Source organism: Dermochelys coriacea, chromosome 8, assembly GCF_009764565.3.
Source record: "Dermochelys coriacea isolate rDerCor1 chromosome 8, rDerCor1.pri.v4, whole genome shotgun sequence".
Classification (NCBI taxonomy): Eukaryota; Metazoa; Chordata; order Testudines; family Dermochelyidae; genus Dermochelys; species Dermochelys coriacea.
In genome coordinates this window covers 19,707,278-19,735,254 of record NC_050075.1, presented here as the reverse complement: position 1 = coordinate 19,735,254, position 27,977 = coordinate 19,707,278, and the positions used below count along the sequence as shown (strand labels likewise).

At 41.4% G+C, this 27,977-nt stretch overlaps 1 long non-coding RNA gene across 1 annotated transcript; it reads left to right on the top strand.

The window, feature by feature from the left end:
- Positions 1–416: 416 nt before the first annotated feature.
- On the top strand, positions 417–27,977 carry LOC119860407. Its single transcript, XR_005294528.2, has 4 exons — positions 417–601; positions 24,932–24,993; positions 26,144–26,285; positions 26,474–27,977. It is a non-coding gene; the product is annotated as an uncharacterized LOC119860407 (long non-coding RNA).

The window sequence follows — 27,977 nt, the reverse complement described above, 5'->3', positions numbered from 1 at the left end:
GATGATGGGTGTTAAAGACACAGCTAAACAGACTTTGCCTAACTTCGTTCTTTGTATATTTCAGTTTCACTTTAACCTGGTCATTTACTTGAAAATTACAGCGAGGGCTCTCTCCCCCCGCCCCCCCTCCTTTAAAGGAGAAGACACCTCGAGGTTTGTTTTATGGGTTGATCGGGTTTGTTCTCTCTCTTTCTCCTTTAGTTCAGCTCCTTTACAAGTCTAATCTGCCCAACTGCATTGCTATTTTTCATGTTGGACCCGTGCATTTCTCGGCTAAGCCTTTTTCCTTTTTGATGTAGCGAGTCAATTGAGGAATGCAGGTCTCAGTTATCAATCACCCAGCTGGGTCTTAAAGGGCTCTGGCTAATCAGATTTAATTGCTCATGTAGCGCCACTCCTGCCCTGGGCCACGACCGACTTGCTCAATTAAACCCCAAATACCTGCAATCAATAAATAAGGAATGACAACGCGTTTAAGGGCTTTACCCAGCAAAAGAATTGAACTGGAAACAGATTACACTCAAGAAGCCCTTTTTATAATTAAACATACACCTCTCCCCAATGGAAGAGGCATATAAAGGACAAGTCTTGGAAAATCAAGGTACATGTGTTTCTGTGAGAGAGCTTTTCGACAGCTATAATCATATTTGTATTCTGGTAAACCTGGAAGCCCCAGCTGAGGTAAGTCTCCATTTTAGGGGCACTGAACGCACATGTAATGAAAACACCCCCTGCCCCACGGAGCTCACATTCTGTTTGACTTTTATTTGAAGGTAGAAGTGAGCTATTTTAGCTCCCTATCACTGTAATATCTGAGCTTTAGAACCAAGTTTCTCAGGCCCCTACGTGCATTTAAATTTTCAGCGGTGCTAAGCACAACCAGTGTCCAGTGTTAGAAAATAGCAGCCCGGAACTGCAAACATGGAGGTCCTTCCCTCTCCTGTTTCTTGTATTAAACGTGGTAGGAACCGACAGTGATCTAATCATTCTGAAGATTCACAAGTCAGAATGATACACAGCACTTAGGGCATACAGACTTGCAATATAGTCATTGGTTTCAGAGTAGCAGCCGTGTTAGTCTGTATTCGCAAAAAGAAAAGGAGGACTTGTGACACCTTAGAATGTATCCGATGAAGTGGGCTGTAGCTCACAGAAAGCTTAGGCTCAAATAAATTTGTTAATCTCTAAGGTGCCATAAGTCCTCCTGTTCTTTTTAATGTATATATTGCAACCCTTTTGCAAGTGACTGGCGGGAGAGAGCCTTATCCTTTACATAAGGCTGTTTGGGACAATCTCTGCAAGATCTTGGCCAAGATTTAAGCAGCAGCCTTTCTCCTTATTTATTATTCGTTTTGTGAAAATACTCCCTCAGCACTTTTGCTGTCAGGATTCTTCAACCTCCTTTATTTTCAGTTTGTCTTTGTTGAAGGGGCAACAGAAAATAACTGAAATGAAGAGTCAAGTGGAACATGATCTCTAATGTGAAGGGGTTTGAACTAAGGTTATAATATACTGGGAAAGGATATGCCAGGCTTGTGATTTACAGATAGTCTTGTTCCCTTATGTAATGTTACTTAAAATGCAAATGATTAGACCAGGGACCTTGGGGGTTCAGTGAGTTAATGCTTGCTCCTTGCACCTTTCTTGGGGCAGAGAACCTTGCCAAGATGTGCTAGAAACCAAGCTAGAATCATGTTTAAACATTTTTTTTAAATAGTGCTTAAGTCCCCATGTCAGAAAACTACAGCAGAATTCAGCAATATTTGAGCTGGGTGAATAGTTCATTGTGAACAGCTTATTTGATGATTTTTGCCTCTCTCCTTTCAGAAATAGTCCAGGAAGAGCTTACCACCATTGCTCTAATTCAAAAGTTTTCGCTAAATAATTTCCACAAATAACTTTTGGTATGTTGATTATTCATGAGCAGTTAATTGCAAGTATTGGATATTCACACTTCTAGCTGTGATGAGTACATTTGACAGGACACGTGTTAAATAGTATTATTTCTGCTGCCCGATTGGGTGGGTACTGGTATATAGTCATGTTTTGAGTCCAAATGCTACTATTTATATTTTGAAAATTTGCTTTCTGTAAAGATTCCATAACATCTGCTTAACAGTTTGCTATTTCCATGGCCATTCCTGGCAGTAAACTCGCGCAACAGAATATTTGTGGAAAGTGAACATAAAAAAAAGGTGCAAATACAGCTGAAGTGAATGTGTTTAAACATTGCAAATGGCTATTTGGACCATTTAATTTTTTTTGGCAGTATTCACCCACCCTTTGCCACTCTCTGTATCAGTTTGGCTTGGGCTGTGACCTGTAGATTTAAAAAGAACATTACAGGTCAAATCTGTACATTGGCAGAGCTGCATGGGATGAGTTTGTACAACACATGCTTTCCTGACTCCTGCCACTGTCAGTGATGTTTGTTTCAATCAGAAAGGCCCCTCCATGTCATGTGTATTTAATGGACTAATGATTAAGCTCAGTGAAATCGGTGGAAATACTCATTCATACCCATTCATTTCAATGGGCTTTTCATCAGGCTCTTGTCCACTTTTCTTTTTAAAAAAATGTAGCTGGTCAAAATTTGGGGGGAGGGATAGCTCAGTGGTTTGAGCATTGGCCTGCTAAACCCAGGGTTGTGAGTTCAATCCTTGAGGGGGCCATTTAGGGATCTGGGGAAAAAAAATTGGGGATTGGTCCTGCTTTGAGCAGGGGGTTGGACTAGATGATCTCCTGAGGTCCCTTCCAACTCAGAGATTCTATCTCTCTTGCTATTTAAAAAAAAAAAAAAGTTAAACAACCAATTACCAGTATTGAGTCATCTTTCTTTCTCCCCTTTACTCCAGCTTTGGAAAGAATTGTGCTAACTAGGGTCTGATACTGTATGTTACTTGGTGTTTTCTTTGAAGTTAGACTGTATGTTTTGCCCTTATTCCAAGGAAAATCTAAAGGCATGTACATTTGATGTTGTTAAAAGGTAGCTGGAACAGTACGCAGCCAAACAAAACTATTCAAGGTAGAGCCACAGTTTCCTAGCCCAGAGAAGGAAAGATCAAGAATGCCGTAGTGAGAAACAGCAGCCACTCTTTTGTCTGACCCATTGCTACAAAAGTAATGGGCCCTTGGTGGGCACAGCAGACCATGACCTGTTTCCTCCTCACACGTGCTAGGTCAGACTGGGCCAGCTTAGCCAGACAGGTTGCTATCTCTGCCTTTCTCTCACAGCTGTGTCTTATGCTTCACAGTCTAAACAGTAAATTTCAGGGGTTTTGTTTTTGTTTGTTATGTCTCTAGCACTGATGTTTATGAAAATCTTTGCCATGTATACAGATTCAGTGATACCTGGCCCAATCTGTGCCTGAAATGATAGCTCTGCGAGAGGTGTGGCCTGTTCTTACTCATGATATGAAATGTTAACTCTGAAGCCCAATGTGGCACTTTATAGGTCAAGCTGTTAGCCATTTCAGTGCTCATCAAAAATGCACAAAACAAAAGATAATCATACTTGAAGTTCTGAACAATTTATGGTAAGTGGCATCTAACTTTAGCATTATAAGCAAGTGAAGCCTGACATGGGTTTTGGGGGAAGGGGGGGACTCTAGGAGAATACCGTAATGTATTTGTTTCCCAATTTGATTCATTCCAGAGGACACCTCTGCCCACACTCACACCAGCTATCCCCTTAGTTCTGTTTCATTCTTTCCCCAAAGCTGAGTGTTTTCCCAATGCTATAGGCAGGGCGTCTTGTTATTGGAAGGGCCTTGGGAGGGTAAAAAGTGAGGATGACCTAAAACTCTGCTGCCTGGAAAAACTTAGCTTCATTGAAAGCCCTGAAACAGTAATACAGTGTTATGCACTGAGAGAATAACTCAGAGTGCCACCTATGCTGGTAGTGATAAAGGGAGTCATGAGATTCTGACATCCCCGTACAACGCTGTATATACTACATTGTGTGATTGTAAGCTCCTGGGATGGTAGGAGGTGAGGAAAAGACTATTTCCCAGAATACTTTCCTGCAGAAGACAGATCAATAATAATAACTCATGGTGCAGCCCATAGTGAATGGTACTGCTGAGCTCCATCACCCAAGAGAAAGCAGCATGTGCTGCCCTGCCTCAGAGAAGCAGAACATTTCCCAGACCTCGCAGTGCACAACCTTCCTGAATGCCCTCTTAAGAAGGGCAGCTTAATATCCTCCTCCTGGATATGGCTAGCCAGCTTCAGTGTCTGGTGCATAGGATTCACCTCCTTGCTGCTTCTCCCTTTTGGGTGCCATGTGCCTCTGAGGAAGTAGAGAGGAGGCACTGCTTGAATTCTTCTGAGCAGAGGGACTGGACATTTGCCTTGCTCTTATATGGGCTGCACAACGGGGCTTGGAGACTCCTTTCTACCTGCCCCCCACCCTGTGCAACTGAGTAAGACCAAGGCAGATTCTAGTCCCAAGGGACTTGCCTAAGTCCATGCAGTGGCGGAGGTCCAATTAGAATGAAGGACTTCCTGCACTGCAGTCTGATTCTCACCCCATTGCTTCTCAATTGATAACACATTGCATCTTAGCCAAAGGCCAGAGGTGACTGGCATTCCTCCTCCTGGAGGCAAGACATAAAGGAAGATTCTAGGTATACTTGGTTCTGCCTCTGTGCAGGGGGCTGGGCAAGATGGCCTGTCAAAGTCCCTCTCAGCCCTATAATTCTATGATTCCTCTGTGTATAACGTCTGTTAACGGGAAGAACAGGAAAATAGACCCCCAATGTATATTTGTTAATTATAATTCATGAATCTCTATTTACTTATTATTAGAGTTAAATACATTAACTTGATAGTAAATTTGGCACCTGCAGAATCTGAACTGAAGTTACTACACACCATCACAAGATCATGGGTTTCCAAGGGTGTTTTTGGGCATGTATTGAAACAAAATGAAGTTAGTCACTCCATGCAGTTCTCTGACTTTGTGCTGTTAGGGTTTTCTCTAGTGGACTGGAAGTTAAGTCACACCCCTTAGAAGTTGAAAGAAAATGCTAGAAATAATTAATGGTGCACCTGTTGCCTTCACTCTAATGAAAGATCATGTATTTGTTCTACGGTAGCACCAAGAGGCCCCAGCCAAGATTAGGTGGCCATTGAGGTTGGTACTGTCCTTACCATAAAAAAAAAATACAATCTGAATAGATGAGACAGATGAAGTGCAGGGAGAAAGGAATATCATTATTCTTGTTTTACAGATCTGGAACTCAGTTACCGAGAGACTAAGTGACTTGCACAAGGCCACACGCAAAATCTGTGGCAGAGATGGGAAATGATCCATCCTCCTGAGACCCACTAAACAAAATACCAGATTCTCTTTTAAATCTCTTTTAAATAGCTAAATAAATACACAGTGGAACCTCACTGGTCCACACTTAATCTACATGAAAACTTTCCCCCATGCTCAGCAAAGACTTAATAGCTGAAAGCCTGTAATGAATTGTCATATTATGAAGACTTCTTTGCTTTTACTACAGTTTATTTCCTAGCACATCATGAAGTGTCACCATAAATAATTAAGACTGAACTATAACTGTCAAAACAAAACTAGCACAATATGTTTGGTCTGATGTATTATCGTTTCCTTTTTTATTGCGTTCATTCATTTAGGGGCTCAACTTGGCTTCCTAGGTCAGTTCACCAATAAGAGCTAGATCAAGCCTATTCTCACTAATTTGCCATATTCAGTAATTCCCCATCGTTAGTGTGAATTAATGAGCTCCTCCTGGAGCTACACTTTGGCTGGGGGTGAAAGGAAGCAAGCCTGGCAGCCATATAAGCATGAGGAGAAGAGAGGCTAGAGAAAAAGGGGCATGGCTTGAGGGGATAAGCAAGTGGAAGAGGCTTAATTCAATCCAGCTGGAAAGAGTTGACCCTGACTTCACTAATCAAGAAATGGCCCTAACCAAGCTGTTTTGGAGTGAGGGGGGAAAAAACTAATAGAGGCTGGAATAGGGGATAGGCAATCGGTTTAAATAAGATGCCCATTCCCTCTCCCCCAAAATGATCCTTCACCCAAAACTGGAAGCAAACACAAACCACCTTCCCCCCCCACCCCCAAAGTTGTTTTGTTATTTGCTGCTATTATTTTGTTCTCTTTTAAAATGTACGATTCTAGAAGCAGAAATCCCAAAGCACAATGCGGAAGGCTTGTTCTCATTGTGTTTCCAGCCTCATCCTAAAACCAATCATACTGGCAATTTCAAGAAGAAACCTGTTTCTGCAAGCTGACTAGATGAATTTTACAGCCCCAAAGGGTCATATAAGCCTTGGAGAAGCATCAAAACATTTATCAGATGGAACTTGTGAGCTTAGTTGAAGTCTGCTGTTGTCACTACATTGTACGTATCACTTTGAACTTGATTGATCCTGCCGAACCCAACAGCAGATGATCTGCTGCTATTTCTCTCGGTAGTGAAGGCGGTTTACCTGTGCATGAGTCACAGGGATAATAGCTATTACTTAAAAGACTGTTCAGGTAGAAAAAGATCTCATGTTCTCATCTGAAGTACATGTCTGATTTGGGGGCCATCACAGAGATCATTCCAGGTTAACTACACAATGAATGCAAGTTCTTAATGATGTCAACTTTACTGCCACCTATGGAAGTGAAGTGGCAACTTTCTAATAACTAGAACATTTGCCTTTATTTAGTTGGTGGTTCGGTACAAGCAAGTACATGTAGAGGTAATCAGATAGGTTAGGTGGCCTGGAAATTAATAGCTGATGTTGGTAATTCTTTTTAAACATGCAGATGTATCAGTGAAACAACAGTTAGTTATTTAACAGGATGCTAATAATAGTAGTGTAGTGGCTTTGACAGCATATTTACCTACTGCATTTGGTATGGACCTCAGTGGGAGTAGAGACTGCTGAGCTTAGAACTCAGAACCTCCTGACCCTACATTTATTCCTCCAGACTATGCTGCCAAGGTTTCTATTCTGTTCAGAGCCTTTTCCAAAATGAAACCACACGCTGCTCCATGCTTCATCGAACCACACTCCAGTTGTGAGAAGGGTGGGTTCTACTCGCACAGTGGAAATGGAGACCTGATCAGTAATGGGTCCAAAGGAGAAACATGTCAGCCTTTCCGAACATTCATCATTAAGGGCCACTAAAGCCTGGATTATACTGAATGGAATGGAAAACAAAACAAAAAAAAATGGCACCTCTGTAGTATTTCACTGGAGTGAAATGCCAACACATAGCTGGCACTTAGGGATATATTCTGCAAGGTGCTGAGTGTCCTCAACTCCCATTGGTTGAGGATGTTCAGCACCTGGCAAGAGGCATTTAAGCATTTAACAAATAATTATGGACCAAACATTGTTGGATCTTTGAATAGTCTCATACATCTCTGCCAACGTGCCAATGATAGCCTTAGAGAACCATCTATAAATGAATAAGTTATCATCTACTTGTCTCATTATATGAAATACCCAGGAGTAAAATGGCTTGCACATTAAATCGAAGCTGTTATTTAAAATGTCAGTTCCGTAAATCTGCATCCATTTGTTTCCATCCATAAAATACACCCCCTGGGAATGTTGTTTTGTCTTTTCATTGGCAGGGAGAAAATAAGAAAATAAGTTTGTCATTTTAGTAAAAAAACAAAAACAAACAAAAGAAAAACCACCCCCAAACCCTGTAAACATTAAAAACTCTTCATCTAAGAAGCCCCAGCAGTTAGGGTATTCCAGGGGTAAGATAAGAAATACTTCCTACACAATCCATTTACTTTGTAGTTCACTTCTAATGGGCAGTTTGGTGAAAGGCACTTTCCAACATGCGTTTAAAATGATCCATCCAAAAGATAAGTAAATTGAAGCTGCTCATTAAACCCAGCACTTCATGGTGAACTGCAAACATATATTTAACTAGGAAACACTACTGTAGGCCTGCACTTTTTCCTTTGAGATCTAGAAATGCTATGATTCATCATCATTTCCAAAAATGCCTGAAAATTACAGGCCAACCACGATTGCAAAACACTGGGGGATCGGGGAACTGAATACACCAAAGAGCATTGCAAACATTTTCCATCCAGCTAACATTGCTTGTTCCCTGATCACTTTATACGACAGTAGATTTTGGGTTTTTTTTGAGGAAATGAAGCTTTTGAATTTAAGCTATTTCAGGATTTATGTACTGCAGCAAAATAACTCATTTGCTAGGAAGATATCTCAAGAGTTAAGTAGGGGCACAACCGGACAGCAAATGTGAAAAATCAGGATGTGGGGGGGGAGGGTAAGAGGACCCTATATAAGAAAAAGACCCCCAAATCAGGACTGTCCCTATAAAATCGGGACATCTGGTCACCCTAGGCACAAACCTAAACTATACTGCATGGAGCCATCAATGGTTTACGCGTTCACAAAAAAACTCGAACTTTAATAAAGTTTCTTTCAAAGTCAGTTTGGTGCCTATGCATAAATGCACACTCAGGTTTTTGCATTCATGTTTTTTCAGTTTCACTTCTTGAGTATGCAAAATCTCAGATTTTGTGTTCTCAAACTGCAATTGCAGATGCTTGGCTGCCCAATTTGCATGCACAGATGCATTATGTGCAACCGGATCCAGTTTTCTGCATGCGTGAAAACATACATGTGCAAAATGTGACCATGCACTAACACTTTTGGAGGCCATTTTTAAAATGTTAATGTTGTTATCTTATTGGGGGTTCAGATGTGCTCATAGTAAGGATGCAGGGCCATATTGCCCTAGAGGAAGCAGTGGGAGGCATTCTCTCTCTGAAAGTTCCTGGGAGTGCAGAGGCAGATTGCTATCTGCTACATCTCTTTATGATGTGCAAATTCCTACCCCTTTAGCAGAGAGCTAGATCCATTGGAGGAGGCCTGGAGGGTATAGAGCCATGGTGCCCTGTGTCCCCAAGCATAGGGACTGGAATATTACTTGGTCCTGATGTGGGCCACACAATTTGGGGCCAGCCCTTTGGTATAAAGAATGTCCAGAATCTGGGTCCCAAAACAATTGCACAATTTTATAGTTCAGTGTTCTTCAGTTCTGTCATCTGTTAGTAACGTTTGTGCTAGATGACATTAGCTTTTCAAAATCAAATGGCGGAGAACCAAAACTGATGTGAACTATTTGCATTTTTTTCAATGACTGTCGAACACCACATTTTAGGAGGTGCAACATATCTAATTAATAGTGATAGCTGCCCCCTAGCTGATCTGGAGATTTGAATATGAATCTTGAAGCCTGGATGCTAGTTCAGAGCTCTGGAATCTGCAACATTAGACTTTCTTCATGCGATTTAATGTTTTCTACTTCTGGCTGGGATGAAAATACCATGAAAAAAGCCATTTTCAGGTATCAAAAGGTATTTTGATATTTCCATTTCTATTTCCTGCCCAAAACAGGAAGTACAGAGGGATACAACAAACATGAGCAGTAATGGGGGGGGGGGGAAGTTACCCAAAAGAAGAGTTTTTGGATCTGATTTTGCATAAAGATGCCCCCAAAGTAAAACATTATAAATTCATCTCTCTGAATGTTTTGGTGAGAGGTGGTTTCATAATCAGAACTTGAGTCTGGCTCCAAATTTCCCCTATTTCTGTTATGCGGCAAACAAAGACCCTAAATCTGAAAAATCTCAGTTTTAGGGGTGTTGAAGGTTATGATGGAGACCTGAATTTTGTGGCTCAGACCAAACCTCTAGGCCAGTTTTAGCTAAAGGTTCATATCAGTTCTTGCGTTGTTTGAGCTGATTTACCCATTTCCTTAGTAACAACAGTCTCTAGAAAGTCTTTATTTAAAAGAAAGAGTTTCATTTCTATGACCTTTGGTTATTAAAGAAGATACCTTAAGCTGTGTAGAGAATTTCACAGCCATCAATTCCATGCTACTAGAAGTGGCAAGTAAGCGTAAAAGAAACTCTAAATTAGACCGCTCATGGTTTGCATTTACTTTACTCTAATTTTTGCATTGGAGTGAATGACTAAACAAGGTGTCAAGCAACCAAGAAGGCTGTGTATGACCCACATTAAACCACACGAGCTGTGGCCATCCTAGCAAACCTCATAGCTGTAATTCGCCATCAGTGCAATTCCAGCAGAGGAGTTGGAGACTGTAGTGTAGGGAAAACTTAATCCATTTGCAACCATTGTGAGATAATTAGCCCCTTAGCATCTGGATTAACACTGCCAAGCCCATATTTAAGGTAGGAATATCAAAACTCTTTCCTCACATTAACATTGTGGAAGGGAATCATTTTTATTTTATTTTATTTTATTTTTTTTTCAGGTTTGTGGTTTTGAAAAATTTGTGAGGCAATTTAGGAGGATGAGAATGTGACGCAGGGCTGGCCGTGTTGATGTGAGGCATCTTAGAGACTGTGGCACTCCGTGCAGTTGCAGAGGTGGGGAGTTCTGGACTTTCTATCACCAAATAGTACCTTGCAATTGTCTGCTTCTTCTAGACACATTGGTCAGAGGGTCTTATTTCATTGCACATGGGAAGTTTCTCACAGCTCCGTTATCTTCTGAAGCTTTAAGCCCCAGGAAATTCAGCTGATTTTAGGTTTTGTTACAAATTAACAAGTAAGGCCATGTTGCTTGAAAGGTTCAGTAGGGTTTGTGAACCTCCTAAGGCTAAGTTTCAAGTGGAACTGGGGCTGGTTTATAGTGTTATAGTTTCAACTGAGATTCACTTTGAGTTCTGGACTCTTCAGAACTCTGAAGGTGCAAGGAGAAGCAGCTCAGAAATGAGGAAAAAAGATTCCCACAAATCTGTGTAACTCAGAACTGCTGAGGTTTGCCCTGCTCTGCTCTGCTCTGCTCATCAGCAGTCATTGCAGTTTTTCATGCATATGGGGATTTTGCGCAAGCGCTTTGTTCTCAGCCATGTTTCATGATAAGACCTGCAGACTGCTTCTGTGCTGGGAAGTTCACACTCTACTTGGGATGCAATGAAGAAGGGACAATAGCAAGTTAGAAGTTACTGCCAACCGTGACTATCATGGACCCTGATGCCTTTAAATATCAGCTGAAACAGTAGCCACCTTTGAGCTGGAGTACAATGTTCAAAAGTCTTAAAGGTCCATCATCTATAGGATATATTTAGTTTATTTAAAATAGATGGCTAGTGTGCTCTGGCAACCAAACTGTACTAACTAAATGCTCTGGCTCTTTATATGCAATTACTTATTCAGATAATGTGTTCCTGATATACTTAGCTGTATATATGCTACTTTTTATTCATTCATATTATAGGCCTGATTTTTAGAACTGGACTATGGCTTTTGCTTCCACGGTTTTGCATCTGTTGCTGATTGTGGGCATTATTAAGTATTGGTGCAAATGATAATGCTTAGACACCTATTTGATTTCCAGGTGGTGTTAAGTAGTTTTGTATCTGCTCTTAATGGCACCTAGATTTTTGCAATGCACAACCAATTAAAGGTGCAAAATTGCAGGCTGGCTTTAAAAATCAGGCCCTTCATAGTCCGATATAAGCCATTATATATGATTAATCACTTCTCCATCATGCATATGACTTGTGGAATAACACCATGTCTATTTCAGGACACCAAGGCATTGTTGCTTGTGCTTATAGTAGAAATGACAATATGGGCCAGGAAGAGTAACTATATCAGGAGTCTGTTGTACTCTGCTGGCTGAAAACTAATCAGATTCTCTTTTAAGACTCTCTCCCGCTTGTTACTGTTTTCAGCTACTTGTGAAGGGTAACTTGACTCTGAAGGTACATTAACAACCCCGCTAATACAGCCTATCCCCAGTCTGAACTCAGGCTGAAGCCACCCAACCTGGCCACATAATCTTCTCAGCTCTTACAACTACCAGTAAATAGGGCTGGGTTGGGCCAGGCCAAAACGAGGGAAGAATTCTAAGGAATATCCGCATGCTGCAGGAAGGGGCAATTGTGATTGAGCGGTAGTACTGTTCATTTTGACTTGGTACAGAACCAGCATAGTGCTAGGGGGCACCGGGCTGTTATAGTGGTTTGGTTTAGGATGAGATGTGACATGAAGGCCTGTCTTGGCCACTTGTGGTCATTAAAGGTGCCATCACACTTCTTGTAAGAGTAGAGGCATTTGCTCCAGCATCCTGCCAAATTCTAACTTGTATAATTGCATTCCACTTACACAAACCTCCCCAGTAATTTAAATTGGATTTATTTTGGATTACAAACTCGTTGGGGCAGGGACTATACCTTCCTGTATGTTTGCATAGGAAACTAATCATAATATAGTGGTGTTCTTCCTTGTTTGTCCTAAACTCTTTTGAAATGTTGCTGTCACTGTAAAGCAATCACCCTAGAAGTGGTTGGATCCCAGCAGTGGATGAAGCATCTTTTGTTTTCCATAGTTCTTTGGAATGAAAAACCCTAACGCAAATGTGCAGTAAATTGTTATTGTTACAGGAAAACGCCTTGCTCTTCTTCCCCCACCACCCATTCCTTTGGGATAGTAACATCGCCATGGAGGTGACTGTACCTGCTTCCAGACTTGGATTAATAGGATGGAGAAAATGGAACAAAATGGAGGTTTTCAAATTCCACCCTGATGTCTGGCTGCCGAGGGAGCCTGCCGTGCTCAATTCAAGGGCTAATCCATGACCATCACTCTACTTCAGTAATTATGGAACATTAATGAGTCTGTTTCCTTATTACAGAGCTCAAAATAAGAGCATTGGCATTCCTTTAAGCAGGGAACTTTTAAAGTCTTAGCCCAAGGATTGTAAGAGGAATGGATTTTTTTTAATTAAGTTTGCATTCAAAACGTTGTATTAAACCATCTGTTCTCATGCAAGGCTGGGGGGTGGGGGTGGAGGAGAAGGGAGGAGAGAGAGCTAACCACAGATTTTCATCAGCGAGCTGTTAAATTAGTCTCTCTACTTCACAGGGCTTGTTTTATTCAATCTGCCTTTATTAAGAACACAGGTTTGATTCTGAGAGGAACAAATTCTTCTGGTTCTTTAAGGAAAATGGTTTTAAGCAGGGTTTTATTAGGCTGCATTACTAGCTAAGTGATACAACATGTTACCAGCGTGAATCATCTGATTTAGAGTGACAAGAAAGGAACTTGAAAAATACCCACAGCCAAAACATTGGCAGGGAAGGGCTAACAGGGCCAGATTTGATCTGCTTTTGGAAAGTTTTCTGTTGCAATTGGTAGTAACTGTCCAGGGCTTTTAGATATTTTGACTAAGTCTATCCACCATCCCTAAATTAAAAATCCGAGATGTTCGGGCCAGATTTTGATACTCTGACTCACGTTGAATAGTCTTGATGAAGTCAGCGGAGTTGCTGGTAGAATAAGGGACTTCTCTGTGAATGAAAGTCTCCCAATCTGGCCCATTGAGAGGAAAGAGTAAATCATCTTGCCATTCCTGGCAATACAGGATTGTTCGTTGCAGCGTGTTCTCAAGCGCCCTGTATAGTCCAGTTTAATCGTAGCACTTCTTGTAAACCTCTCGTCTGAGATTGGGAGCAAAAATAAAATTCATTGATCTTGAGCATTGAAACGCTGACATTTTAAGCTAGATCTGGGTGCAACTAGTGCAGCAAACTCTACAAATATTTTTTCACTATTTTCAGCGAATTCACTTTGCCTGCATTTGTGCCCCTTTTGTGTTGGCAATACACAGCTGTTCCCCCACATGAGCTTCTGGCAGTGGCAGGCATGTTCCGAAATCAGCAAATACAGAGAATATTTATGGAAACTGGAATATTTATGGATCCATTACATGACTATTTATATTAGATTTTGAGAGTTATGTTCAGCCAACCGGAGGCAAGACTTTGTCATCTATGTGACTCTGAACAGCAGCTATCGCACTACAGTCACAGTGTGGGAGCTGTAGGTCATGGACTCAAGTGCAGTGCAGGGGAAAAAAGTAGAAAAGCCCACAGCACAAATGGGATTTTAAATTAAAAATATTGTAGCAAGCATGTTAATTTACAATTTTAGTTGCGGCTTCATGAGAAATAAATACCCCTGTATGAGTTCTTTGAGGGGGAAGCTTCTTTGCTTTTATTCTCAGTCTTGTCTTTGCTTCTAAATGAAGTCCACCAGCACTGGGGCCTAGTCTGGTCTGACCGCCTAACCAATTATGACTTCTAAAACTGGAATGGGCCTTCAGGGCTGCAGCAAACTCCTAAAGCTGGAGCAGGCTCCAGAGCCAACCGAACCTGCCAGCTGAAATCATCTCCTGAGCAATACTAAATAGCCAAGCTGAAATAAGCACCACATGGCTGGAGCAGGTTTCTATCCAAACTGGAGTGAATACCTTTTGGTTAGTGACTATCTTTGTAGTCTTAGTTCTCCCTCCTTCTTACTGATAGAGTATGGCCAATCCGTCCCCTCTATCTGATCCAAATTGGAATCTCTCAGCCAACAGCAATACTGCAGCCTGTCCTAGCTCCCAGAGAAAACTCTATGAACACATCACCCCAAGGTAAAATACCTAAGACTATTTTTTCAAGATGGGAGGAAAAGAGAAACCATCTTTGCAGTGCAGACCCTGGAGTTGGGTTCTACTTATTCCTGGGACTCAACAAGGAACTTTCATATAAACAGTATGCACCACCCATTTAACCCTTTCACAAACCTGCCCCCAGTTGGATTTGACCATGGAATATTCCCAGGAGCTACTCATGAGCAATTACAGGCTGAGAGTTATTCCCTGAAATTATTTGGGAAAATTTAATCTAAAAGAATGAATAAATTTGAGACAATCACAAGCTCCTTGGAGATGTTTTGAGACAAGAAGCACAAAATTAATCAGAGAATTATTTTCTCTAAACTATCCACTCAGCACCGTTTTCAAGCCTTCATTCTGCACTCTCAGATAGAAATGTACATATTGGGGGTGGGGTTTTTTTATTTTGATGTCTTATGGCACAGGGGAGCTCAACCCTCTGGCTGAACCAAATGGGGACAACAGCACACATATTAAAAAAAAAGTGCTGTTCAAGATATCCATGAAAAACAAAAGTCAGGTACCTCAAGCTGACTGTGATGTAGAAAGATTCATATATTGGTACAGAGGGCAGAATCCTGAAACAAATCTTCTTTGAAAACATCCACAATGGGGACTTAACTGCATTCTTTTCAGTGATATTCACACAATCATGCTTCAGGCTTGGGAGAGAAAAAAAAATTTAAAGCAAAACAGCTCCCATTTTGGTATCCCATTCTTTCATTACAAGTGGTACTCTGTTTCATGACTTGGTGATGCTTCTATAGTATTGACCATCCAGTCTTCCCTTTATGGTGGGTATCCCTTCTGCAAGGTGCCTTGGAATACAGGTTAGTCATCTGTTATGTCCAACTTCTTTGCACCTCCAGGGAAATGGAATAATCCCTTGAAATTATTGCAGGTCCCCGGTTCACCTAGTCCAGTTGGCCAGGATCAGTTTGAAGTTGGTGACCTTGTCCTTCTGCCACATACTACCAAGAAATGTCCACTAGTCATTCTAGGAATCACTGGGGAGATCCAAAGATACCTAGGAAAGAATACCTACCAAAGAAGAAACCAATGTTGTTACAGCTATCAAACATTTCAATAGAGGCATGGTTTCTGAGTCCTGCAGACATGCATCTCAGAGCTGTGATTGGGGTGGTGTGACTTCAGTTGGAAGATAGTTTTGGTAGCCTCTCTAAGGCTGTCTGAGGTGTATGTTCATCCTTTGCACATGAACATCCTTTTAATCTTGTCACCTTCTTCCTACCGAGTCACTTTTCTTCCATTGAAACCTTCACTCTCAGTGCAGTTGTGGTTATGACTTTCTCTTTTGTTCTGTAACATGCGGTGCAGTGTAGCATATTAGAGCTGCTCTATAAATATTAGACATTTGGTTCGGATTAGGTTAAGGTTCAGGCTGGGGCTTGAGATTGAATCCAGGGCTAGGATCTGTGTTTGACTCTGAAAACTTGAGAGCTCTTCTTGCAATATTTTTGATCCCAAATAGCAGAAATCTCCTGAAATCAACTGTCCTCGTGAGAATTCTGCTATACTGGGCTGAATCCAGTCTGGATCTGTACAATTGATCCATCCAGTGGATAGAATCATAGGGATGGATTCTCATCTGATCTGGGGATTCTAAACTAATCCCCTGTGATTTTTTTTCAAAGGGGTCATATACCTGAAGTTCCAGTTCTGGCCTAGCTCTGAAAATGTAAAATGAACACGGTATCTTGCTGAAAAGTCCTTTCTCCCATCTGGTCTAGAAGTGATAGAAATGTCCATATCTGAATGCTTCCAGAGTGGATGAAGTATGATTTATACATAGAGTATAATTCTAGGAGTTTTCTGGCATTCCCTGAAGACTTTGGCTCATATTCAGGTCCACCAATTCTTTCATTTTATTTCCATCTCAGAGGGATGATGATAATTTGAGTGTTGTAGCTGTAGAACTTTTTTTTTTAAGGATTTTAATCCTTTTCTAAGTTACTTTTTTCCAGTGGTGGATCTTGATTCAGGGATCTTGACTTTGATGCCTTACACAAAGAGAGCTGGGGGTTTCTGTCCCATTCCAGGTGAAACTCAATGTGGTGGTGTAGTTTAGGACCCAGGATATGTTAGGGCCTGATCCTGAGGCAGTTTACACCTCACATAGAAGCTAATGGGAACTGCAAATGCTAAGCAAGGCATCTCTTGGGATCAGGCTGTGCAAGCTTGCCTGGGACTCTGGGTACATATTTTGGTAGCTAACCCATGTTGAAATCTGTGCTGTCACAGCTTCAACACTATTGTTGCTCGTGCTAGCTAGATTAACTCTATGGGTATGTCTATGTGTGCTGCAATCACACCTCCAATTGTAGGGTAGACACTCTTCATATTGCCTAATGTGTCCCATCACAATAGGTGAGATTTTCTTGGTAACTAGGCATTGTCATCTCAGGAAGTTCCCCAGCCATACCATTTTCTCTATCTCCCAGCCCATGTGAGCCAAGGCTTGGAGGCCTTCCAGGCACAACACAGGGCAAACCTTTCTGGTCTTTTCTGATAATTGATGTTGGAGCAATAATAATAATCCTTGCTCAATGGATTAAACTGACATGCCCACAAAGGGAAGGATAAGCCTTCCCATCCTATCACCATGCTTGCTCAATGAATGAGCAAGGATGGTGACAGGATGGGACGGCTTATCCTTCCCTTTGTGGGCATGTCAGTTTAGTGTTTACCATTTGCTTGTCTTCCTGACACCACATGGCAATGGCACCAAATACATCTGTCAATAAATACATGAGTTAGTGAGGTATTGGCATTCTGCCTCCTACATAACCTTCATTGACCTGGATAGTCAGCTGCTGAGAAACTGGGGATTCCCATCAACTATCTGTGAGACTTGAGATGGTTAGCAGCTTCTCCACATATGTTTCCACCCTCTTCTTGAGTCCTACTCCTAAGAAGCCATTTATTCTCCAACTTTCAGCAACATACAGTACATAACTTCCTTTTCAGGGTTAGTCTACACTACCTTGCTACACTGATGCAGCTGCAGCACATCTGATGAAGATGTGCTATGCAAATGGGAGTGCGCTCCCCACTGGCATAATTACTCCATGTCAGTCAGAGGCGGAAGCTAAGTCAGCTGCTTTAAATCATTGCAACTTGCTTTGCTCTGGGGGGAATTGTGGCTTTTTCACACCCTCAAGAGATGTAAGTTGCATCCACTTATGTGGTAGCATAGATGTGCCCTTAGATGGCATCCACAGAAACAAAGATAAAGCCATGTCAGACTTTGCTGTGTCTCTGTATCGTCCACATTTTGACATTTTGTTGCCTACGTTGTTTGTCTTGCTTATGCAAACCCATGGCAATAATATTAATAATAAAATCACTATTCAATATCCTAACCAGCCTCATTACTAATTAATCAGACTTTACTTTACTTTTGCATTATTGATAAGCATCAGTCAGAAAAAGGGTCTGCAGGTTAAATCTGAATTGCTTTGAATTTCTCTTCTGTGCCTAATATCAGATGCTACTAGCACATCTTGAACTGATTTAATGCCCTAGGGTGTTACTTACTGCCATTCAAAACACAGCAAGCCACTTTCCATGTGCTGGGGCTACTAGGGCTTGTTAGAATGGCATTTTTAATAAAAGTTAAGTGTAACTACAACGTTTTGTGGCTCGACTCTCCAGATAAACCACCAAGTACGTCATTCCCCACCTCGCCTCCCCATTTGCACACCCTACAGACTTTTGATTATAGGGCCAAATTCATTGCAGGTGTCAATTCACTGACATCTATAGCATGCCACCCATGAATTAGGCTTATATTAGCTTGAAGTTTCCACAATGTTGGTTTAGGGTGTGTGGGGTTTTTTTTTTAAAAACTTCTATAGAGAATTAAGGCCTAAAACAAAATTATGGGTTCTGAGATTCAGGTAGGACCAAACAGGGACATGTAAAAATAGTTTGTTCCCAGTTATTTGCTGTCCTGAAAAAAGCCTTGCTGGCTGAACAATTAATGGTGTGGGTTTTTTTTCCCCCCTTCACTTTGTTTGAAATTAATACACACTGAAGTAAACATAATGACCGTTGGATGAAGATTTGTTTAAGGTGTGCAGAGCAGCACGCTGGTGCCATGGCATGAGAGCGAGAATTACTGAACATAGAAGCAATGGGTTAATTCACCTAAAGCAGTGGGCCATTGGGGAGGCTTGAGTGAGCGACCATGTTTAATACAATAGCAGCCTGACCTTGAGACATGCTGAGCACCTGCCACTTCAGCTGACAATCAAAAATAACCAACACAGCGCAAAGTTTCCTGCTCCTATTGGAGTCCATGGGCATTTTGCTAAATAGCAAGTGTTGCTGCTGTCAGTGTTGTCATTCTTATGGTGGAAAGGCTTTGCTAAAGAGGAAGGTTTGGCAGTGTTTCCTAGAGATGGTCCGACTTCGGAGTCGCTTGATCGCTGGAGGTTTGTTTCATAGCCTGATCCTCTTGACTAAGAATCCTTTGCCCCACCCAGGTCTCATGGCCTTCATCCTGTACCATTGTCCTTTGCCTTTGTCACTAAAAACTCTGTGTGTCAGACAGAAATTCCCTTCCCCCAGAAAGTTTCAGTTAAATAGATTTTTTCTTTAACACTGGACAGTGTTTTCTGCCTGTTGATTATCAGAGGAGTTTCTTGTGTAGGCCTCCGTGTAGGGTATTTAACAGTCAGCAGCCAGGTTCAATTAGCAAACTCTATACTCCATCAGAAGGCTGAACTTATAGGATGCGTGCATCCTGCATGGTACCATGGTAAAGGCTTAAACGTGGACTCTCATGGTCTGTGCATTGCATCTCTATTAGGGCAGCATAAGCCAAGGGTTTGAAGCAGGGGAGTAAGTGTCAAGAGACCTGTGTGGCCTTGGGAAGTCACATGAATTCTCTGTGCCTCAGTTTCTTCACCTGGGAATAAAAATCCAGACCCTCATTTGTAAAATACTTTGTGGTCACCTGCTGAAGGATGCTGTATAAGTACTGTTAGCAGTTGTTCCTGAAGGGAACCTCCCTAGATCTAGCCAGGATGAAGCCATGCTGAGAGTGTCTTGATATGCCCCCCTTTTGAATATTTGACACTGCCATCAGTAATGCCTGTTAAATTGTAAGTTCTTTTGGGAAGGGAGTGCATCGTTAGCTATATATATATGTGCCCCACCTAGTACATTTTGAATGCTGCTATAATATAAATACATGATAAGAATGAATAGTTTGTGGGCACTAAGTTCCCACCTCTTTTTCATTCTTCTCCTATGAGCAGCCTTCCAACTTGCATCCCATTCATGCAAAGCAGAAAGAGGGGGGGAGGGATAAGCTCCTGACTGAGGGGTGATATACCATGAACAAAGTAAAGAGCCAGGGCTGTAGCTCCCAGGTTACACAGTTGCCATGTGATGCTGTTTAATACCAGACCAATAAGATGAATAAAACCTACAAAAGTTTATGGTGTGTAAATTACTGCTGCACCCTGCCCTCTGCCTCAGCTCCAAAATGCATGCTCCGGAGGTGCGTAACTAAAAACAGTCCCTTTCTGCGCTTGGGCAGGAGGAGTTTTAGGACTTGTGGAAAATATTCAGGAGTTGTCAGGATGAGAAGTGGGGGAAAATATCACATACAGTTGGGTTGTTTCTAATACATACATTGACACATTTGAATCCTGGTTCTTGATATTCTAGTCATTTGCTATTGCATTTGTTTGGAAGCAGACACCTATTTACTCCCATGCTGCTTGGACTGACCATGCAGATGTCCCAGGTTCCCACAGCCCAAATACATGTTGATTGCTCCACGTTATTTTAGTCTCAGCAGCACGTTCAGCTTTTGGTGCCAGGCTTCACTCATCTTTTGAGCCAATTAAAGAGCTGAAGCTGCTCCCAGTTGGTAATGGCTGTATCAGGTGAGTGTCCTGGTCTCAGCTACCTCCAAAAGAGGACCCAGCTTTGGAGACAATCTTGAGTTTGGCTAGCACTGGAGGGAAACGTATCCAGTCTTCATCAGCGGGAGTAATTAATGGTGGCTACAGTGCCAGACCCGGAATGTAGGGCATGCAAAACCATTCATATTGGGGGGCAGGGAGATACTGTATCATTCTGAAAAGGCTATAGGGGGTAAGGAAAACTTCTCTCGGGGAGCACGGGGTGGATATTAGAAGCTCAGCAGTTTCATATATCTTGTTTGCGCACTTCTAATCTTTCAAAAATGGCACCGTTGTGTAACCTGAATAGCTGCCGGCCATTTAGTAAATTACATCTTTAAGAATTTTGGGGAAAAAATGTATAAAACTACCGAGGAAACCTGACATAGTAGACAGGAAGCAACATTTTAGTCCAACATGTGCGAGTCCCTGGCAGCTGCCTTGTTGTCTTTGGAGCTATTGCACAGTCAATCAAATCAAAAGTGCAACAAAACATTTATAGTTAATGCTTAACTTTTATGATCTGTTGGGAAAAATTAAGTGTCTGATACAGTAATGCGATGAGTGTGTACAGAGGGATAGATAGTCTGTAATTATTAGTCATGCTAGAGTATGCATATGCATGTTAGAAATTGTGTACAATGTATGATCCCAAATTTGCATTAGCAACTACTAATGCAGACTCCTTTAACCATACAAAGTCTCTTTGAATCAATGGGACTCTGAATAGGTACATTTTCATGAATAGTGGACCGTGATGCAGGATCAGGCCCCACAGGATACGTCTACACAGCCTGTAGTGGCTAGCAGCAGCCAGTCTCCCAGCCTGGGATGATGGACCTGGTATTGTGGGGCTCACGCTAGCGCTCTCAAAATAGCTGTGTTGACAGCTCAAGTTGCTCAGGTTTGGGATAGGCATATCTCTTAGGAAGTTGGTGTGGACGTTTTAGGCAGTTGATGTGCTTTGAAGCAGTTGATATGCTTTATATATGCCACATCACCGCTCTGTGTTTGTTTCCCCATCCATAAAATGTGGGTAATGAAACTGATCTGCTTTCTAAAGTGTTGTGAGCTGCACTCATAAAAAACACTATGAGCAAGGTGTTCATGTTGTATACTATATTCCCATTGCAGGTCTATAGAAACTTTTCCGGTCTGTTGGGTAAAATAATTTATATTTTAAAAATCCTCAACCCAGAATCTTCCAGGGAATAGGGTTTTAAAATTAATTAATATCAATTTATTGCCATTAAAAATTCAATACTTGACAGTTACTGCACAGTGGTATTGGAAAACCCGCAGGGCCGGCTCTAGGTTTTTTTCCACCCCACACTCAGGTGGGGCTGGGGCTCGCAGGCGGTGCTGGAAGGAGAGGTAGTGATGTCACCTTCTCCCAGTGCCTGCAGGGGCTTTCCCCTCTCCCCTGCCTGGCCGTGCAGAGAAGCCCCGATTTATATAGGGTGGCACAAGGCAGCACAGCAGTCAGCAGCTCCCCGGCAGGACTCGCCCTCTCCTCTCCAGGTAGCGGCTGGGCCCTGGCAGCTCAGCATCCTGGGGCTGGAGCTTCAGCTTCCCACTCCAGCTGGGGGTGTGGTGCCTTCACCCCGTCTAAGTGGCGCAGCTCCAAGAGTACAACTGCACCCCCCGCCCAAAAAAAAGGATGGCCAGAATGCCGCCCCTGGAAACGTGCCGCCCCAAGCACGTGCTTGCTTTGCTGGTGCCTAGAGCCCTTCCTGAAAACCCTGCAGCTAGGAACAGTCCTACTCCATCAGTGGGATATGAGGATTCTCAGTACCTTTCAGGATCAGGCCCAGGTTTACTATTCAAAGATACAATATCATTTTTTTGCCTATCTCACCTACTATTGCAAATGTAGCCTGTTTAATGGTGCCAACTGTATATGTAGTAGCATGAATGTGCACCCGTACACAACCTGCGTTGAAGCAACTTGTCCTGTTTAAACAGAACAAAGGCAGGAAAATACAAAGGCCCTCTCCCAATGACGTCATCTGCATACTTTTCTCACAGCACGATGCCATGCTCATATCCTATGGTTTTGGTAGGGCCTTACATGAGTTATGTTGCTGTGCATTCTAAGATACTTGCATGTGTTTCTGGCTGCTCTGCGGTGGTAAACAAAGTGGTTCCCGTATAGATAGTTTGCACACTTAGTTACTTGCTCTCCTTTGGGATGAAAGGTGTTACAGAAATGGAAGATCATTATCATACCATTATCATTACATACCATTCCTAGGAAGCTGAAGGAATGCAATATGTCAAGGTGCTATGGGGTTAGGTAACTCTGAATGTCCTGCTTTTCCTAATTTAGAAATTACTCAACATTATTTTAAAGCCATGTTTTACACGTGCTACTTTATTGCATTTATAACATCAAAAAGATGTTTCACAGGACAAATAAAAAGACTAAGGTCACTCACCTGAACAATTGCAATGTAGTGTTAGAAATGGCAAAATGTGTGGGAGTAACACGGCATAGGGTTGAGGATTTAAGATGGCTTGACCAAAATACAGTCATTATTATTGACTCGGTTCTCATGGGTATCGTGGGAGAAATTAGTCTTTAGGAGGGAGTTGAATGGAGGGAGGTTAGTTTCTTGGCAGACCAGAACTGCAAGGTATTCCATGTAGATGGGTTGGCATGGGGAATAGGTTGGTTACATTTATGGTAGAAGTAATGGATCTCTATACGTAGTACCACCCTGCCCAAAATGAGAGGACAGAACTGAAATGGATACCACTCCTTCCATCTGGGAGCATCCTAGTCAATATCTTATGCTGAAGGCTGTTCATAGACCTTTAGGTTCAGGTTTTTAAAAGAACTCTGCACATTGGATGAAAATCTGTCAGTAAGTGTCACAATGGGAGTTTCTGGGTGCTGTGCACTTCTGAAAACCTAGCCCTTCATTTTAAATGCCTTGCTGAGAGCTGAGCTGTTTTGAAAATCTGGTCCAACGGAGGGAGCTGAGCACCTGAAAATCTGGCTCTGCAAGTCAAATGTTTCAGGATATGTGAAGCCTGCCTGTACTAGTGTACTATTCCGAACTTTGGAATTGGACAGTCTGCATACAACTTTGACATCCTTCTCATATTCTGAAAAGTGTCAGGTAAAGATAAGGGAATACAGAACTAAATGTGACCTTGGGAGTGGAAAAAATAAAGACTAATGTGAGCCATTGTGGAGTTAGGGAAACAACATCCAACTCAAAAGCGCCCTCTTGTGGTCACAACATGCAAATACACCTTTCTTCCCAGAAACAAAACCTGCTTTATAAATTACATGGTGAAATCCAAAGGTAGAGGAATGAAGGAATCTAATCTGGTTTTAAATTCCAACGAAAGTGGATTTTTCTATCCCTTTGTCTAAATTCTAGACATTTATTTTGGAAATTATCAGTCTCTGACTCTTTTAGGGCTAAATTCTATTCCTTGGGGAAACTCCCATTAGCTTAAAAGAGAGGTTAAATTCTATTCCTTGGGGAAACTCCCATTAGCTTAAAAGAGAGGTTAAATTCTATTCCTTGGGGAAACTCCCATTAGCTTAAAAGAGAGGTTATTTTTTCCAATAAGGACTGCAAATTTAGCATTACATTTTAATATGTTTTAAGAAGTAGAGGAAATGTTTCCAATGGTAATCTTTATGTTGTGATCAAATGTGCAGATTCCATTTACAAAGGTACTTTTTCTTTATGTGGAAAAAAATGATTCTCTGTACTCAGACACAGTGGGTGGACAATTAGAACATTAGGAACTGGAAGGAAGTGCTTCTATAGAACAATGCACCTGGAAAGCAAATTGCAGACCAAATTAATATTCAACCTCCCTGCCATAGATAGATAAATAAATAGATAGATATCTAACATACACACATGCATAAACAGCTGCAGTGACACACACAATAAAATGGATTCCTAAATAGTATTTTTTTTAACTGAATGCATCTGTATGTTTATAAATGGAGTTTTCAGCTCGTGCAAGTCACAAAAAGTTTCCATGTTGTCTCATGTTAGTTCAGAGGTTTATTGCAGATCTGGATCCAAAAGTATCTGAATCTCTTTGATCTCTGGACTTGGATTGGGATTCTCATGGGATTGGGGTTTTCTTAAACAGGATCGAATGTCAAGTGAAATGGAATTAACTGTTTTCAACCCCCCAAGAATATCTCCCAGGGCTTACAAAATCTTCCAGGCCGTGAGCCACAGTCATCCCTCCTCTTTTAGCAGTAACAGAGGTGAAAATATTCACATACCTTTTCCCCTTTCCTTATGTCTGTCTTGTCTGCTTGGATCATAAATTCTTTGGGGGCAGGCACTGAATATTACTCTCTGTTTGTACAGTGTCAGGCACAATGGGTCCCCATTTTTGGTTGGTGCCTGAGCACAACTGTAATAATAATAAAAATAATAATAATACTAGGGTGAAAGTTCTTCCAAAGGATTTAATCATGGATATAAATGTCTTATTTTATGCAGAAAAAGAAGCCAGCTGGGAAGGAAGAAGAGCTCCTGTTTATACAGAGAAATCTGCTATAACAGTAAACAATAACAATTTATTATTATAATACTTTGTACTTTTCTAGTGCCTTCCATTGCAGATAGAGGATCCTAAAGCACTTAACAAACGTTAATGAGTTTAGCTTCACCCCCCAAGGATGGTATAGTTGATTAATTCCCATTGTATTGTTGGGGAAACTATGAGAGAGAGGGTACGTGACCTGCCTGCACTCTCACAGGCTGTCTGTGGCCGAGCCAGAATACAACCCAGGGGCCAAAGGTGTCCAGCATAGAAACTGAGAGCAAGGAGACTGTTTCTTCTATGCTCTCAATGCTCCCCCTGCTGGTGTCCAGGCAGTGTGGATGGGCAGGAGGAAGCTGCCTGACTGGAATGTAGCGATATGAAGAATGGGTGGCAAGAGGGGATAATAACCTGTGGAGAGGGCACAAGGGATTAGGAGCCAGGCATGGGGGAGGATAGGAGTGCAGGCAGGAACACAGGCTGTAGCTGGGTCAGGAGCCTTTGAATGTTCCTTTTTTTTTTTTCTGGTTGTAATTTTAGTATTCTGGGTCAAACTGGTCAAAAACTGTAAAAACAATGTTGTTAATTTTGAAAATTTCTGTTCTGAAAACTTCTGTTAATTTTGAAAATTGTGAAGTTCAAAATGAAATTTGAGATATTTTTGGAAAACATCAAATTTTGAAATGTCCAAACTTCCAGAGTTGACCGCTTTCTCTCCCTTTTTGCTACTGAATGCAATAAAAAGAATGCTGACTAGGGTGTTCCCCTGCCCCCCAACAGACACACACATTTTCCTTTGGATGCTTTATAATATTTTACAACTTCTCCAACTTTGGAAAAGTTAGTGACATAAGGAAACATGAAAAAAGGCCCCCTGTCTCCCCTGAACATCACTTTCCTATTGCATGCAGTGGCAAACCAAACCCAACACCCTCACCCTCCCCAAAAGAAAACCCCAGAAGAAGAGAGAAATAGAAATTCAAAACGTTTAGGTTTTGACCAAATTCCCCTCCCAACCCAAAAAACCCCTCTAAATTTCAAAAAAATAGCAAGTTTTGTGTGTGAAGTTTTTCAGTTTCTAAAAAGGCCATTTTTAATTGAAAACATTTTTTGGAATTATACATTGTGACCCCTCCCTCTAATTATGGTTTCACTTCATCTTTGTTCAGGAGAAAACAGTGACTCAAGGAGCTGGATTTTGAAGTGAATGGAAGATTTGCTTGAATAAGGACAGCAGGGTCAGACCCCACACTGTCTTGTTTTGAAATCTGTCCAATTGTGAAAGTGGTTTTAAAACATTAATTGAAACTAGTAAGTTTTATTTCTTCATTTTATTTAAAAACAATAGTAAAATCATTTGCAGTAAGATTATAAAATGACCACTGCAAAGACTGGGACAGCTGGTCTACTGGATGAATACAGACACTTATGATTGTTTTGGAACACACTCATCATTCACCACAGAGGAACAGTTTTAAAGATGTGAATGTTTATTTTAGGGTCTCGTCCTTGTGACTGGTTGTTCACAGCTGCCTCAGAGCTCCTTAGGAGTTGAGGGTGCTCACTGCCTTGCAAGAAGTAGTGCATCTTCCTGCACGTGGAACCCTTTCTATTATATTGATCCAGACTGCAGCACAGATGATCAGGAATGGTTTAATACACAGAAGCCCAGCAGTGGGGTTATGAAAACAAAGTTAACAAAAATGTAAAGAAGAAAAATGTTAGCATTGCTGACTCATTTGTTTTAAAAATAAAAGCAGAATTGCATACTTAAATTCATTTACAAAAAAAAAATCAATTAAGGAAACCACCTTGATCATCACACTCTTACTAGGTTTTTTTTGGATACCTGCTATTTAAAAGCATTCAGAGAAAACACTTTATAAAAAAGTGTTATGCTCTTTTACAGTGCTCAGCGTGGAGGGTCTGATCCACAACTCATTGAACTCAGTGGAAATATTCCTATTGTCTTTTGTTGGTCTTTGCTGCCACTGCAGCACAGACGCTTGCTACAGCAATGGAAGGGAGTTTTCTGTCACTAGTAAATCCACTCCATCGAGAGGTGGTAGCAAGGTTATGGGAAGAATTTTTCTATCGACCTAGTGGTGTCTACACCAGGGATTAAGTTGGCTTAACTAGATCTCTCAGGGGTGAGAATTTTTCACACCCTGAGTGATATAACTGGGTTGACCTAAGTTTTATGTGTAGACCAGGCCTTAGACATTAGGGCAGTGATTCTTAATTACCCCATTCCCAGTGCTTGGGGCAGGAATAGAGGGAGCTCTGTATTTGTGCTTCTCCTACTTTAGGCTCTTCTTAGGTTCATGAGGTCTATGGTATACATTAGAACTCTCTCAGCACTGCACTAATGTATGTTATGCTTCTCAGGGCCACCTGTGAGGCAGAGAACAGCCATAGATCAATGCAGCTTGATTGTGTTCAATGTGAAGTTCTGCTTAAAAACTGATAGCACAATATGGCCCCTGGGTGAGCGTGGACGGATGTGCAAATACATTTACTGTAATAGTATGAATGCATTTTTGGTCCTGATCTAAAGGCCAAAAAAATCAACTGGAATCTATATGGGTAAGGCCATATATGCCATTTGGAGTTTTTTTTGTGATTTATTATTGTAATTACAAAGAAGGAACCAAAAGAAGTTGTTACAGCTCAATGCCATGGTTTTCAGATTTAGAAATACACCTCTGTTCCCCACTTGGAGTATTTTTAGCTCACCTTAGAAGAAAATCTCAAACTAAGCAAGTCTAATTTTCACAGGAAGTAAGTGATTCATTTAATAAGATCTGACTGTTACTTAAATTGTTTCATGAAATATCTATATAATTGTCCTGGTGTCATTTTACTTGGCACCACATATGGGAATAATTGTGAACGGCATTGTTATCCTGTACAAGGGTTTTTTAAGTTATTACTGCATATGAGACCTGATTTTACTTGTAGTCTCACGAGCAGTCAGTAGGTACCTTAAATTATTTGGTTTCA